The sequence below is a fragment of the Pelodiscus sinensis genome, chromosome 1, assembly GCF_049634645.1.
Source record: "Pelodiscus sinensis isolate JC-2024 chromosome 1, ASM4963464v1, whole genome shotgun sequence".
Lineage (NCBI taxonomy): Eukaryota > Metazoa > Chordata > Testudines > Trionychidae > Pelodiscus > Pelodiscus sinensis.
This window is the reverse complement of record NC_134711.1, coordinates 177,578,219-177,594,005: the sequence shown is the minus strand read 5'-3', so window position 1 is coordinate 177,594,005 and position 15,787 is coordinate 177,578,219.

Below are 15,787 nucleotides of genomic sequence, written 5' to 3'. Positions count from 1 at the left end.
CCTTAAGGCTTGCCTGCTTCTTAAATAACGGTTTATATCTGTAATAGGATTTTCACTCCACACTTGCCCAAAAAGGTTTGATGTTGACTAAGAAGAGACTCCATTAATCCGACAGGCCACAGCTCAGGGGAATCAGGTGGTTTAAGTAATCCCCTGACTGAATGAGGGAGTGTGGCTTAGGAGCAATGAGCTAAACTGGGTCTACAAAGTCAGGAAACTGATAGGAAACAGAGTACTACAGAGAAGTAGGTGGCAATCACTCCCTGCCAAACATTTTTTATTTCACCTGATACACTAGATTTGAAATGTGGCTAAATGATATATTTACATAACAGCTTACAGTATAAACTGAAACTCATATGTGTTTTACTATCTTTCAGAGATCCATCCATAAACGTAATGCCAAAGTGAAATATGTGAGTTTTGGACTATACTTCAGAGTGCGATAGAAGCACTCACATTGTTAAATACTTACAGATAATACATGAGTTCATCATCTGGGGTTGAAATTACTCACAATTCAGCAGAAATTAAAACCATTTTGTTTCCACATCTGGTTGTAAATGAAAACCATATTGTTCCTTACTTGTAAAATACATTTATGCCTAAAGCAGTTCACACTAGCCTAAAGGGAAACTTCCTCCTTATTTCAAATATGCCAATCATAGATCGAGCATGGATGTAAGACGCTCTATCCAGAGACCTGGGAAAGAGTTCTCTGTTGTAACCCAGAGTATGTCTAGACTACAGGCCTCTATTGCCAGACAGCGCTGCAGTCAAGATGCAGATCGGTCGACAGAGAACACTTTTGTCAACCGCTCCCTTATGCCTCGTGAAACGAGGTTTTCAAGAGCGGTTGACAAAGGCATTCCTTGTTGACTGATACACATCTTGACTTCCGCGCTGTGCCAATGATCAGCTGAGCCGGCACTACGCGGTAGCCATTTTTATTTTAATGAAGCCGGCTCAGCTGATCGTTGGCACATTGACTATGTCGGGTAGTCTAATTTACATGCCTCTGTCGCCAGAGGCATGTAGTCTAGACATACCCTCAGAGTCCTCCCTGTCTAGTGTCCCATTTCCTATCCGGAATATTTTCCCTTAACCTCACTCTCTTTCAAACACTATCTCAACAAACACTGCTTCCAGTTAGTTTCCAGTTATTGTGTTAGACTTCTACAACATGTTGATGTTAAAAAGAAATACAAAATCCAAGATTCAAGTAGGGCTTAGATGTTTATAATTCCAAAGTTGACAGTTATTTTGTTTCAGAGACTTTCTCAACTAAAAGTCACTTTTGATGGGTGAGGAGAAGGGGGACAAACCAACCAACCAACCAACCAACCAACCAACCAACCAACCAAGCAACCACCCACCCAAACAAACAAACAAACAAACAAACAAACAAACAAACAAACCAAACCAAACCAAACCCTTTCTTTCATAAGATTCTGATATTAACTATAAATTGTTCATGGTCTAGTAGATCTTGGAGGCTTGGACAGGTGATTCTGACTAGTTTGGCAAAGAGACTATCAAGTGCCAGCACTTCAGCTGCCCCTCCTCCAACTGGTCTCATCTCCTCCCCTTTGCCTTGGACCTGCCCCTCTCTCTGGGGAGCCTCCTGCTTTCTGTGCAGAGCAGAGGCAGGAGAGAAGGGGTGCTGATGTCCTTTGTGGACATGTAACCTTTGTCTAAAAAGAAGAAAGAGGGCACAACAGGATTTGGGATGGCGTTCGCTGGCTGCTTTAGGGGGTGGTCTAGTTTAAAAAAAGCTTCAAAAAGATTTCACCAAACTAAGTGATTGGGCAACAAAATGGAAAATGAAATGTAATGCTGATAAGTGTAAAATAATGCACATTGGAAAAAAATAATCACAACTATAAATACAATATGATGGGGACTAATTTAGCTACAACTACTCATTAAAAAAGCATCCACTCAGTGTGCAGCAGCAGTCAGAAAAGGAAACAATGTTAGGAATTACTTAAAAATGGATAGAGAATAAGACAGAGAATAACTTATCGCCTATATATAAAAGCATGGCATATCCATATCTTAATTACTGTGTACAGATGTGGTTGCCTCATCTCAAAAAAGATAAATTGACATTGGAAAAGGTTCAGAGAAGGGCAACAAAAATTATTATGGGATTGGAACAGGTACCATATGATGAGAAATTAAAAAAGACTTGGACTTTTAAGCTTAGAAAAGAGGACACTAAGGCTAAGTCTAGACTGCAGAGCTTTTCTGGGATACCAGAGGTATCCAAGAAAAGCAATGCTGTGTACAAGGAATTCATCCACTTTTTTGGAACAGTTTCCAAAAAAGCAGATGCATTCTTTCACCATCCCTGTAATCCTCATTGTATGAGGAAGAAGGGATGTTCTAAAAGCAGAGGTTTTTTTGCAATTTGGCCCCGTGTAGATGGGCCAAATTTCTGAAAAGCATCTTTTGAAAGAAAAGTGGGAAAAGATACTTAAATTGTGAATCGCAATTTGCGTATCATTTTCTGACTTTTCTTTGCAGTCTAGGCATAGCCTATGGGGGAATTTGATAGAGGTCTATAAAGTCATGACTGGAGTGGAAAAAGTTAATAAGGAAAAGTTATTTACTTATTCCCACAATATAAGGACTAGGGGTCACCAAATGAAATTAATAGGCAGCAGGTTTAAAACAAACAAAAGGAAGTTTTTCTTTACTCGGTGCATAGTCAGCCTGTAGAACTCCTTGCCAGGGGTTCTTGTGAAGTCTAGGACTTTAGCAAAGCTAGATAGATTCATGGAGGTTAGATCTATCAATGGCTATTAACCAGGATAGGTAAGAATGGTGACCCTAGCCTCTGTTTGTCTTGAAATGAATGATAGGAGAGGGATCACGTGAGGATTACCTGTTGTGTTCCCTCTCTCGGTCATCTGATATGGGCCACTGTCAGCAGACAGGATACTGGGCTAGATGGACCTTTGGTCTGACCCAGTATGGCCATTCTTATGTTCTTACATTGTAATCTCTCTTTGTCCATGCCAGACTGGAGATTTCATGTAATGAAATCACTTTATAGCAGCCCTGTCTCAGCTGTTCCTGATTAGCCAAGGCCATTGCTATTTTTTTTTAAAGAACTGCCTCTCTCCCCTTCTATCAAGCCCTTTATCCTGCCCTGTCACACTGTACAAAAACTAAACTGCTCCCTTTGGGGAGGAGTGGGTATAAGTGCCACCATATCAAGTGACAAAATCAAATAATTATGGAATAACCTGGACTTTAAAAAAAATTGTCCTTAATATTTTCTGTTTTAATGAGACACAATTACCTGAATCTTTAAATTCCTAAGCTGATTAAAACGAAACAATGTACATACCTGCTCGGCTTTCAGTTTCTGATCAGGTATTTTTAAATAAGGGAAAAAATCTTGGCAATCAGGGCAAAACCCTGCTTACTTAACTCATGTGAATACTCTCAATTACTTCAGCAGACCTCCTTGTATGTTTAACACTAATAGGATTTGGCACAAAAGCTGCTAAAGACTTCAGAATCCATTAGAGTACCCACATGATATCACTAACATATTAGATAAATGGATGATTGTGATGTTCAAATAGGGCTTTGAGTTGATTAAAGAGTGAAAATATAATAACAAACTTTTGCATTTCTATGTAATAATTACCAGCTGAAGGTCTTAAATACTTGACTCAGCCAGGGCTAGAAATGATTCATGAATACCAATTTAAAAAGGGCCATTGTGGTGGTCTAGTCTGATATCCTGTGTAACACACAGGCCACAGAACTTCTCTACAATAATTCCTAGAGCAGCTATTAAAAAAGGAAAATGATTATTTGTAAAATTGCCAGTGAAGGAGAATATTCAACAGTCCTTAGTATAAAGTTCCAATTGTTAATTACTCTCATTTTTAAAACATTGCCTCACATTTTCATTCTGAATTTGTTTAGCTTCAATTTCTACCCATTGGATCACATTACACCTTTGTCTGCTTAAATAAAAGCCCACTATTGCATATTTATTCCTAATATAGTTGGTTATATACTGTAATAAAGTTGCCCTTAATCTTTCTTTGGTAAGCAAAATAGTTTGGAGTTCTGCTCTTAACCCCAATAGCTCCAGAATTTGAAATTACTGCATGTAACCCCAGAATTTGACTTTACTACAGGCAGCCATTTTGTTTGTCTAGCTAGCTGGAAACCAAACACCATATAGCTAAAAATAATCTTAGCCTCTGAGAGGCGAGGGCAAGAAGCTGAATGTTCACCATTTGTTCCCCTCAGGACGGGAGGATGACAGAGTCCATGTATCATAAGAATGAAAGGAATGTTTGGACAGGCAACCTCAGTTTTAAGTGCCCCTGACCTATAAGGGTTCCCTCCTCCCACTCCGCACCCCATTCTTATGTGTAAAAATGTTTAGATAAGGGTTTAGAACAAACTGAAGCTAAGAATAATTACACTCATGTAGGTCAAGAAGATGTAATGCAAAATGGTAGGTCATGACAGACTAACCCAATTTCCAATGTTTGAGAAAATAATAGTTTTTTTTTTAAACAGGAAATCATAGAATCATAGAATCATAGAATCATAGAATAATAGGACTGGAAGGGACCTCGAGAGGTCATCGAGTCCAGCCCCCCGCCCTCAAGGCAGGATCAAGCTCCGTCTACACCATCCCTGACAGATGTCTATCTAACCTGTTCTTAAATATCTCCAGAGAGGGAGATTCCACCACCTCCCTTGGCAATTTATTCCAATATTTGACCACCCTGACAGATAGGAATTTTTTCCTAATGTCCAATCTAAACCTCCCCTGCTGCACTTTAAGCCCATTACTCCTTGTCCTGTCCTCAGAAACCAAGAGGAACAAATTTTCGCCTTCCTCCTTGTGACACCCTTTTAGATATTTGAAAACCGCTATCATGTCCCCCCTTAATCTTCTTTTTTCCAAACTAAACAAGCCCAGTTCATGAAGCCTGGCTTCATAGGTCATGTTCTCTAGACCTTTAATCATTCTTGTCGCTCTTCTCTGTACCCTTTCCAATTTCTCCACATCTTTCTTGAAATGTGGCACCCAGAACTGGACACAGTACTCCAGCTGAGGCCTAACTAGTGCAGAATAGAGCGGCAGAATGACTTCACGAGTTTTGCTTACAACACACCTGTTGATACAACCTAGAATCATATTTGCTTTTTTTGCAACAGCATCACACTGTTGACTCATATTCAACTTGTGGTCCACTATGACCCCTAGATCCCTTTCCGCCATGCTCCTTCCTAGACAGTCGCTTCCCATCTTGTATGTATGGAACTGATTGTTCCTTCCTAAGTGGAGCACTTTGCATTTCTCTTTATTAAACCTCATCCTGTTTACCTCTGACCATTTCTCTAACTTGCTAAGGTCATTTTGAATTATGTCCCTATCCTCCAAAGAAGTCGCAACCCCACCCAGTTTGGTATCATCTGCAAACTTAATAAGAGTACTCTCTATCCCAATATCTACATCATTGATGAAGATATTGAACAGTACGGGTCCCAAAACAGACCCTTGAGGAACTCCACTTGTTATCCCTTTCCAGCAGGATTTAGAAAAATCAACTCTCTGACTACGGTTATCCAGCCAATTATGCACCCACCTTATCGTGGCCCTATCTAAGTTATATTTGCCTAGTTTATCAATAAGAATATCATGCGAGACCGTATCAAATGCCTTACTAAAGTCTAGGTATATGACATCCACCGCTTCTCCCTTATCCACAAGGCTCGTTATCTTATCAAAGAAAGCTATCAGATTAGTTTGGCATGACTTGTTCTTCACAAACCCATGCTGGCTATTCCCTATCACTTTATTACTTTCCAAGTGTTTGCATACGATTTCCTTAATTACCTGCTCTATTATCTTCCCTGGGACAGACGTTAAACTGACCGGTCTATAATTTCCTGGGTTGTTCTTATTCCCCTTTTTATAGATGGGCACAATATTTGCCCTTTTCCAGTCTTCTGGAATCTCCCCTGTCTGCCATGATTTTTCAAAGATCATAGCTAAAGGCTCAGATACCTCCTCTATCATCTCCTTGAGTATCCTGGGATGCATTTCATCAGGACCTGGTGACTTGCTGACATCTAACTTTCCTAAGTGATTTTTAACTTGTTCTTTGTGTATCCTATCTTCTAAACTTACCCTCTCTCTGCTTGTATTCACTACGTTAGGCACACCTCCAGACTTCTCGGTGAAGACCGAAACAAAGAAGTCATTGAGCATCTCCGCCATTTCCAAGTTCCCTGTTACTGCTTCTCCCTCCTCGCTAAGCAGTGGGCCTACCCTGTCCTTGGTCTTCCTCTTGCTTTTAATGTATTTATAAAAGGTCTTCTTGTTTCCCTTTATGCCTGTAGCTAGTTTGATCTCATTTTGTGCCTTTGCCTTTCTAATCTTGCCCCTGCATTCCCGTGTTGCTTGCCTATATTCATCCTTTGTTAGTTGTCCTAGTTTCCATTTTTTATATGACTCCTTTTTTATTTTGAGATCATGCAAGATCTCCTTGTTAAGCCAAGCTGGTCTTTTGCCATATTTTCTATCTTTCCTACACAGCGGAATTGTTTGCTTTTGGGCCCTTAACAACGTCCCTTTGAAATACTTCCAACTCTCCTCAGTTGTTTTTCCCTTCAGTCTTGCTTCCCATGGGACCTTACCTACAAGTTCTCTGAGCTTATCAAAATCTGCCTTCCTGAAATCCATAACCTCAATTGTGCTGGTCTCCCTCCTACATTTCCTTAAGATCATGAACTCTATTATTTCGTGATCACTGTCCCCTATACTGTCTTCCACTTTCAAGTTCTCAACTAGTTCCTCCCTATTTGTTAAAACCAAATCCAGAACAGCTTCTCCTCTGGTAGCTTTTTCAACCTTCTGAAACAGAAAGTTGTCTCCAATGCAGTCCAGAAACTTATTGGATAGCCTGTGCCTCGCTGTGTTAGTTTCCCAACATATGTCTGGATAGTTGAAGTCCCCCATCACCACCAAATCTTGGGCTTTGGATAGTTTTGTTAATTGTTTAAAAAAGGCCTCATCCACCTCTTCCACCTGGCTAGGTGGCCTGTAGTAGACTCCTAGCATGATATCACCCTCGTTTTTTACCCCTTTTAGCTTAACCCAGAGACTCTCTACACAGCTATCTCCTACGTTCATCTCCACTTCAGTCCAAGTGTGTACATTTTTAATATACAAGGCAACCCCTCCTCCCTTTTTTCCCTGTCTGTCCTTCCTGAGCAAGCCGTACCCTTCCATACCAATATTCCAATCATGCGTCCCATCCCACCAGGTTTCTGTAATACCAATGATATCATAGTTGTATTTATTGGTTAGCAATTCCAGTTCTTCCTGCTTATTACCCATACTTCTCGCATTTGTATATAGGCATCTAAGATACTGATTTGATCTTGCCTCCCTGTTGTGCCCTGACCCTCCTTTCTCCTTGCCATTATAGGCCGTAGTCCCCCCCATTTCCAACCCATCTCCCAGTCCCGCACATTCAGCACTTACCTGTGGGCTTTGCTCACCTGCCCCCGACAAACCTAGTTTAAAGCCCTCCTCACAAGGTTAGGGCTTGATCTGATATGAATGGAGTTTATAGTACAGCATTCAACATGGTACCACTTGGGAAAGCATTCATTATATTAGGGGAAATAGGGATTAGAACAAGAATAAAAAGTAGATGTGAAGTGGCTAAAAGGAGAAGGCAATGGTTGTTCTGAAAGATGAATTATTGGTCTGAGAGAGGTTACTAGTGGAGTTCCTCAAGCATCTATCTTGAGACTAATCTTTAATAAATTTATTGACCTTACATAGAAAAGAGTGTGCTAATGAAATGTGCTCCTGATACAAAATTGGGAGGCATCATTACAGAGGGGTTTGGAATATTATACAGGAAGATCTGGATGACCAGAAAGACAAGAGTGACAACAATAGGATGAAATCCAATACTAGAAAGTACAAGATCATGCACTTAGACTCTAATAATGATTTAATGCTACTGTCTGGGGACTCATGAATTGTGAGCAATAGAGACCTGGATGTGTGGATCAATCATTGTGTTACTATAAACCAATATGATGTGGCTATAAAAAAGCCAAATGTGAACGTAGGCTATATCAGGTAAGGCATTTGCAGTAGAGAAAGAAGTATTCATGTCATTATACAAGGCACTGGTAAGACTTCATTTGGAATACTGTGCACAGTTCTGGTTACTCATGGTGAAAAAAAATAGATTACATTAGGGACTGAGGAGGTCTATGAGGATGATCATAGGAATGAAAGGCATATATTACAACAGGAGATTAGAAAAGCTTGGCTTGCTTAACCTAGCAAAAAGAAGTCTGAGAATGGATAGCTGTGCTTTCCATAAATACATTTAACAACAGAGAGACTTTTAAGAGATATTTAAGAGAAGACAGTGTGGACACAAGAATAAATCCCTGTAACTAGCCATTTAGAAATTCATGCTAGAAATTAGAAAAAGGTTTCCATGGAAGGAGTGAGGTTCTGGAACAGCCTCTCCGTAGGAGTTGAAGAGATAAACAACTTAATTAGTTATAGAAGAATGGTCAAAAAATCTTAGTGCACATTATGGTAGGGCTAAGCAGCACTGGGGATTATTTTCAATTTTTCTTATGCACCTAAAAGCTCATTCTTCAGGACTTCAGCTAGTCACCTAGAAGGATCAGGAAGGGACCCCTTTCAAAAATGTATCAGTCTCCTTCCTCTGGAACTTCAGTGATGATCACTGCTGGAAATGCACCTTTGGTCAGGCTGTGCCAATGCTCTGAGGTGACACCAAGCATTCTGTCTCTCAGGTGGTTGTCAGGCTCGTTCTCATAACCACATGTGGAGTCAGGAAATAATCTCCCCCCCCTCCACACACACACACACAATTCTGTTTGGCATTGGGGAAAGGGTGTGGGAGTTGTCTTCTTATGAAGGGTAGTGTGGTTTATTTTCAAGGACGATCTGGGTGCACCTCACTTAATCATTTCCCTGATATTATGGGAGCCTTGAGTACTAGCACATCTCAGTCCATCCTGTCCTTTACTTGGAAAATAATAGTCTAGTTTCCTGTGAGCTATAATACTTTGGTCTCATTTCAGTTGTTGGATTTAGTGTGCAGGTGCTTGTTGGCATTGGCGGTGGTAGTCTGTGACACAGAGGAGTTCAGACTAGATGATTTGATAGTCCTTTCTGGCCTTAAACTCCATGACTCTATTTTAAACATTTTTTGCATTCACAATTGAAATATACATTTAGGGTGCGTCTAGACTGCACCTGTCGCTCAAAATAAGCTGCAGAATTTGAGCTATGCAAATTGTGTAGCTTATTTTGAGTAAATTTTGAAATAGCTTGTTTTGAAATGTGGTGCTGTCTACACAGCACTTATACTGAAATAAATCACTATTCAGGAACATTCCCTTAGTTCTCATGGAATGAGTTTTACAGGGACATTGGAATAGTGAGCCCATTATATTTCAAAATAACGGGCAAACTCAAAAGACATAGACTAGGTGAAATGTTGGCCCTATTGTAGTTAATGACACTTCTGACTTTAGGAATGAAACTCTTACCCCGTTCAAATTGGAGTACAATTTCTCTGCCGTTTCTTGTTCCTGCCTAACACAGCAAAGCAGAATGCCAAGAAGTAGAGTCCTGCAGGGATACAAAATCTATATCCACATCTGCATCTGTATCCTCAATACTGAGCTGCAGTTATCCACCTTGAAATCTGTGGATGTGGATATCCATGGAGAAAAGTGGATTTCTGAAAATTTGCAGGGTTCCACATACAAAATTTGTATCCAGAGCCACAAAAATGAGCTGCAGATATGCACAGCCACATCCACAGTTGCAGATACTGATGGATATAAAGAAAATATCAACAGATTTGCAGGGCTCTACTAACAAGAACAGGTTTTGTGGGATCACAAGGGAGTGTATGCAAAATGAGCATTGCCATATTCTGACTAAGGATGTTAAGAGGTGGGTAATTGTGTAACTGTATAGTCGATACGATTAGTTGATAAGAGGAGGTGCTCAGAAGGAGTTACTCCTGCTGCGGCTCTGCAGTTTAAATGTAGCAAGGGGGGAGGGGGGAATGTGAGTAGTTGACTTGACTACCCGATAAGGTAGTCAACTAATCAACTACTCTTTTACATTCCTAATTCTGACCACACCACTGTCCTATAATCTGCAATGAGGACAGCAGGTAGAATAGTGCTGGAGAAAATTTATGCTGACAATGTGCTTGCTGGAGTATCTCCATGATAGGGCAATCGTTGTGTAGATTCCTTGCTTCTTTGCTCTGTCTTCACGTTGCAATGGAAGTGGAGAATGGCACGAATCCCTGATTATGTGGCTTTGTTTATTGCTTTAAAAGGTCTGCCTTCCACTAGCAATAGGATTAGAATGACCATAAATTAGGAAATATAACCCATGGGTTATACATGTTTTTACCAACCCGCCCCACCCCCCTCCCATGTGGGCTATACATGTCCACATCTTATACAAGTTGATTTTTACTCCTTGGAGTCCCCCTGGGAGCATCAGTTCCCCTAAGCGATTCTGTCCACCTCCCCATTAGAACTGGGTCAGCTCCGCTGCAGGGAGGCAGGAAGGGCCTGACAAGCTTCCAGCGTGCCTGCGTTGCATTCTCTGTTCCCCCCTCTCAGAAGAGGGTGGGTGGCGCTTGGCTGCGGCTCCCACAGGCTGGCCAGCTTGCAGGCAGTAGGAAGGCCGGAGCCTTGTGTCTACTCTCTACACTTTGCAACTATCTCCTCACCTTGGCGCTGCTGCACAAGTGCCTGGGGCTGCTGCACTGGCCCAAGCAGCAGCGCTTCCGCTGCCACCATATCTCCCACCGCGGCATCAAAGAGCAGCTTTTATAAAGGCGACACATGTCTCTGCGGGTTATATACATCCACTGTAATCTAATAATTTTTACACATGATAGAAAAACCGCAAGTAATACATGAGTGTGTGTTATACATGGACGCGGGTTATTTTAGCTAATTTACGGTACATTAAAAAGAACACATCATACACACAAAACCAAGCCTCAAACTGTAAACACAAAGATCATTGGTAATTGATTGAAGAGGAAGGAAGATGTTTAGTGTTTAATGTTTAGATTGCAAAGTCTTTTGCACTTTCTTTCTTGTTTATTCAGTGCCTAACACTTCGGGTAAAACAAATAATAAATTAAGATTTGTTCTGGAATTTAAATATATGTAAATAAGAACTGCATTGAAATTACCATCTTCTGAAGATGTATACTTTGTAAAAGGAAAAAAATCCACTATTAATAATATTCCAGTGCTTCCAGGACTGTTATCCTAGAATTCCTGTCAATATTGGTCACTTATAGAGAGTGATTGCAGTGTTCTTTTTTCTAACTTCCTGAGAGTTGCTACCCTAACTCCTAATTTCAAAACTCCAAATAATTTATAAATTAGATCACATTTAGCTAACGAGGCTTAAATATTTATTGAATCTGGAAGAAGGCATCTTTCTTAATGAAATTACTATGCAGTGCTTTGTTGTTATCCTATTTCTTGTGCCTTATATTTAGAAGTCTAATTGTTATATTTTGGAATTTTGATGTGTCTCAATGCCCACCAGGCAGTGAAACGTGATTAGAACATTGATGCTAATATTATATAAAATAATGTAATAATAATTAAACTTGAATATAAACACAGAAGCTTTACCGGTAACATCATATGAAATACTGAATCTAGATCTACATCTAAAACTTAGATCAACCTATGTATATTGACCAGAGCTGTGAAAACTTTCATGCCCTATTAAACCTAGGTAAGCTAACCTAACCTTCAATATAGATGTAGCTAGATTGGCAGAAGAATTCTTTAAACAACTTAGCTACCACCTCTCCAGAAGGTGGATTTACTATAGTGGTGGGGAACACCTTTTTAGTTCTGTTGTAATTTTCTACACTACAGCAGTACAGCTCGCAACACTATAGTTATGCTGCATTTGTGTTTGCAGTGTAGACATAGCTACTGCTATGAATTTGTTATGATAAAAAATAATCCTTCATAAGAATAAAAATTACTGGCTAGAATCACTGCTCAGGTAGAATTAATTATATAACACTTGAATAGGACTTTCCAATATTAATTCATCATATCAACATTTAATGTGGTCTAAGTTATTGCTACAGCAAAGTTTTAATTTCTCTTTGAACTCATTGTGATATGTTGTTGATTGACACTGGTCTTAAATTGTGTGCCAATTGCCATGGTACATGTCTGACAGCCTTACAAGTAGGACCTCGTGAAGGTAATGATTAGTGAGCATATATCATTTTCCTGTCCCTTACTGATACCAGTGGAATAATTAATAGAATTTTTGTTGGGAATACTGTAAATCCTGAGGGTACAGTATAGATTTATATGAGGGAAAATGGTTAAAGCACTGTCCTTGCCATATCTCTGATTTTTACAAGTGTATGGGGATAACCATTGAATGCACATTTAATGTATTTAATTAACTATTTAGTGTACATTTTGTTATTGCTTTGGCAGATTGACTGGTAAGACCACTTTCTGTATTTTCTTCCGCTCATCTAGAGTAAAAAAATGCAAGGTGAGACAGAGTTTTAAGCTGTAGTTGCACTGAAAATGTTTCCTCCAAGAGAAGTTTTGGGTGTATCTGAAAAGAACAAGCAAGTAGAAGAGAGAGTAGTGTCACATGAACAGAAAATGATAAAATGTGTTTGAACCACAACTCATTGGTGATTTAACGTAATTAAACCACTGCCCTAGAATCTTTGCAGATGATATCCATAGATTTGATTGTTTGGCAGTGTACTTGATGCATTTGGGGATAGTACTAAGTTGAAAGCTGCATTCTTTATCACATAAGTTTTAATTGCGGCGAGGAGTCCTGTGGCACCTGAGGGTATGTCTACACTACCCTCCTATTTTGAAGTAGGAGGGTAATGTAGGCATACCGCACTTGCAAATGAAGCCCGGGATTTGAATTTCCCAGGCTTCATTTGCATAAGCCGGGCGCCGCCATTTTTAAATCCCGGCTAGTTCGAACCCCGTGCCGCCCGGCTACACGCGGCACGGAGTAGCTAGTTCGGATTAGGCTTCCTAATCCGAACTAGCTGTACTCCTCATTCCACGAGGACTAGTGTAGACATACCCATATAGACTAACTGAAGTGTTGGAGCATAAGCTTTCGTGGGCAAAGACCCACTTCGTCAGATGCATGTAGTGGAAATTTCCAGAGGCAGGTATAAATATGCAGGCCAGAATCAGGCTGGAGATGACGGGGTGGATACAATCAGGGAGGATGAGGCCCACTTCTAGTAGCTGGTCTGGAGGTGTGAATTCCAAGAGAGGAGAAGCTGCTTTTGTAGTTAGCGAGCCATTCACAGTCTTTGTTTAATCCAGAGTTGATTGTGTCAAACTTGAAGATGAACTGTAGCTCAGCAGTTTCTCTTTGAAGTCTGGTCCTGAAGTTTTTTTGCTTCAGGATGGCTACCTTTAGATCTGCAATTGTATGTCCAGGAAGATTGAAGTGTTCCTCTACAGGTTTTTGTATGGTTCCATTCCTAATATCTGATTCATGTCCATTGATTCTTTTACGTAGGGACTGTCCAGTTTGGCCGATGTATATAGCAGTGGGGCATTGTTGGCACATGATGGCATATATTACGTTAGTAGATGTGCAGGAGAATGAACCAGTGACAGTATGGATGATCTGGTTAGGTCCTGTGATGGTGTTGCTGGTGTATATATGTGGGCAGAGTTGGCACCGAGGTTTGTTGCATGGATTGGTTCCTGAGTTAGAGTTATTATGGTGCGGTGTGTAGTTGCTGGTGAGAATATGCTTCAGGTTGGTGGGTTGTCTGTGGGCAAGGACTGGCCTACCTCCCAAGGCCTGTGAAAGTGAGGGATCATTGTCCAGGATGGGTTATAGGTCACTAATGAGGCATTAGAGAGGTTTTAGCTGAGGGACTGTAGGTGATGGCCAGTGGTGTTCTGTTGCTTTCTTTCTTGGGCTTGTCCCGTAGCAGGAGGCTTCTGGGTACATGTCTGGCTCTGTCAATCTGTCTCCTCACTTCCTCGTGTGGGTATTGTAGTTTACAGAATGCTTGTTGAAGATCTTGTAGGTGTAGGTCTCTGTCTGAGGGGTTGGAGATTCAGACTTACATGGCTACCCCTCTGATACTTAAGTTTTAATTGTTATCTTTTCTCCAAATGTACTCATAATTTACTTTAAAATATACTTGTTTCAGTGCTTTATCATCTTAAGAACTTATAATGCAGAGAACAGACATAAAATACATAGCTCAGATATGTGACTGTGCTTTCCCATAAGCCAGAGGTGTTTGGATCTATAGTTTTGGTTCAGGGCTCTCACTTAATAATTTGATATTTTAAAGTATGAAATATGAAAAAAATGCAAATACTGCCTTCAAATACATCCATTGTTAAGTAAAGATGCAGTTGGCTGTGTTGAGAAAAATCAGCTTTTAAAACAGATTGAACAGCTTCCCAAATGCTTTGTTATAGCAAGCCAATTTTCAACTACCTTTCTATAGATAAGAAAAGAGATATTTTGAAGCCAATTGAACACTAAATTCATGAAATATATCACAATTACAGAAACATCTGATTTAAATAACTTGGTGAAATCCACTTTGAGCATTCATAGTGTTAAACAGTCCTCTTTTTTTTTCAATTTCTCTACAGATAGATCTGTTGAGCATTGAAAGCACTTCATATATAAAGGCCCTAAAAGAACCACTCTGCACTCTTATGTAAATAATATTCATTTAACTCTATGAAAGGTCTTTCGTTCGGCTTCTTGGGAAACAGATGTATATCAAGACAGCACTGTGTAGCAGTTGATTTAATCCATTATTATCTATAGATATTGCTGTTTAAGATTGGATTTTGAGTAATGAGATGATATTAAATGAATGAGGCAACAGTACAATGCTGTTATCAGATGCTGGAACTGTATATATTTCTGTAACCAGCTGGTTTTCTACCTATTTGATCTCTGAACTGAGCATTATGCTCCCTTCTCCAGTTATAGAAACAAATTATCATAAGAGTCTTAACAATAGTCTCAGTATGTGAGGATTGGGATAATGAAGACTTGGGTTCATATCCTTGGCTCATTTAAACTGTCATAGTTCCATTGAATTAAATAAAATTGTATTTGTATACACCATTGACTTCAGTGAGACCTTCACCTCTGGCTCTGAGAGCAGATTTAGCCCCAGTTTCTTGAAATGAGAAAATATCAGAAATGTTTTCAAAAACATAAACTTTACAGTTTTCTCTGTGCTAGATGAGGGGAGCAAAATATATTAGTCAATTTAAAATCCAAGTGAATATAGGACCTGATGCCCATTGGAATAATTAATTACTGTAAATGCAGGAGACTATTTTAAAAGTAAAAGATAATTACTTTGCAATCTAACTGCAAATACTATATGCATTTACCCAGATATTCGCATAGTCACATACACTAGGACAAATGATTACAGAAGAATACTGTTATGATTATTACCAAGTTTGCCTTGATGTAAATGAGAATACAAGGCACAGGACACTTGAAAATCAGGCCTGAATACTTGTTTTATAGGACTCGTTAGAATTGGTCAAAAACAAGACAAAACAATAGAGGGAACAGTATATCATTGTAAAATTCTGTTTTACTAAAATCAAAATGTTTCAAATGCACATATTGATTTCAACA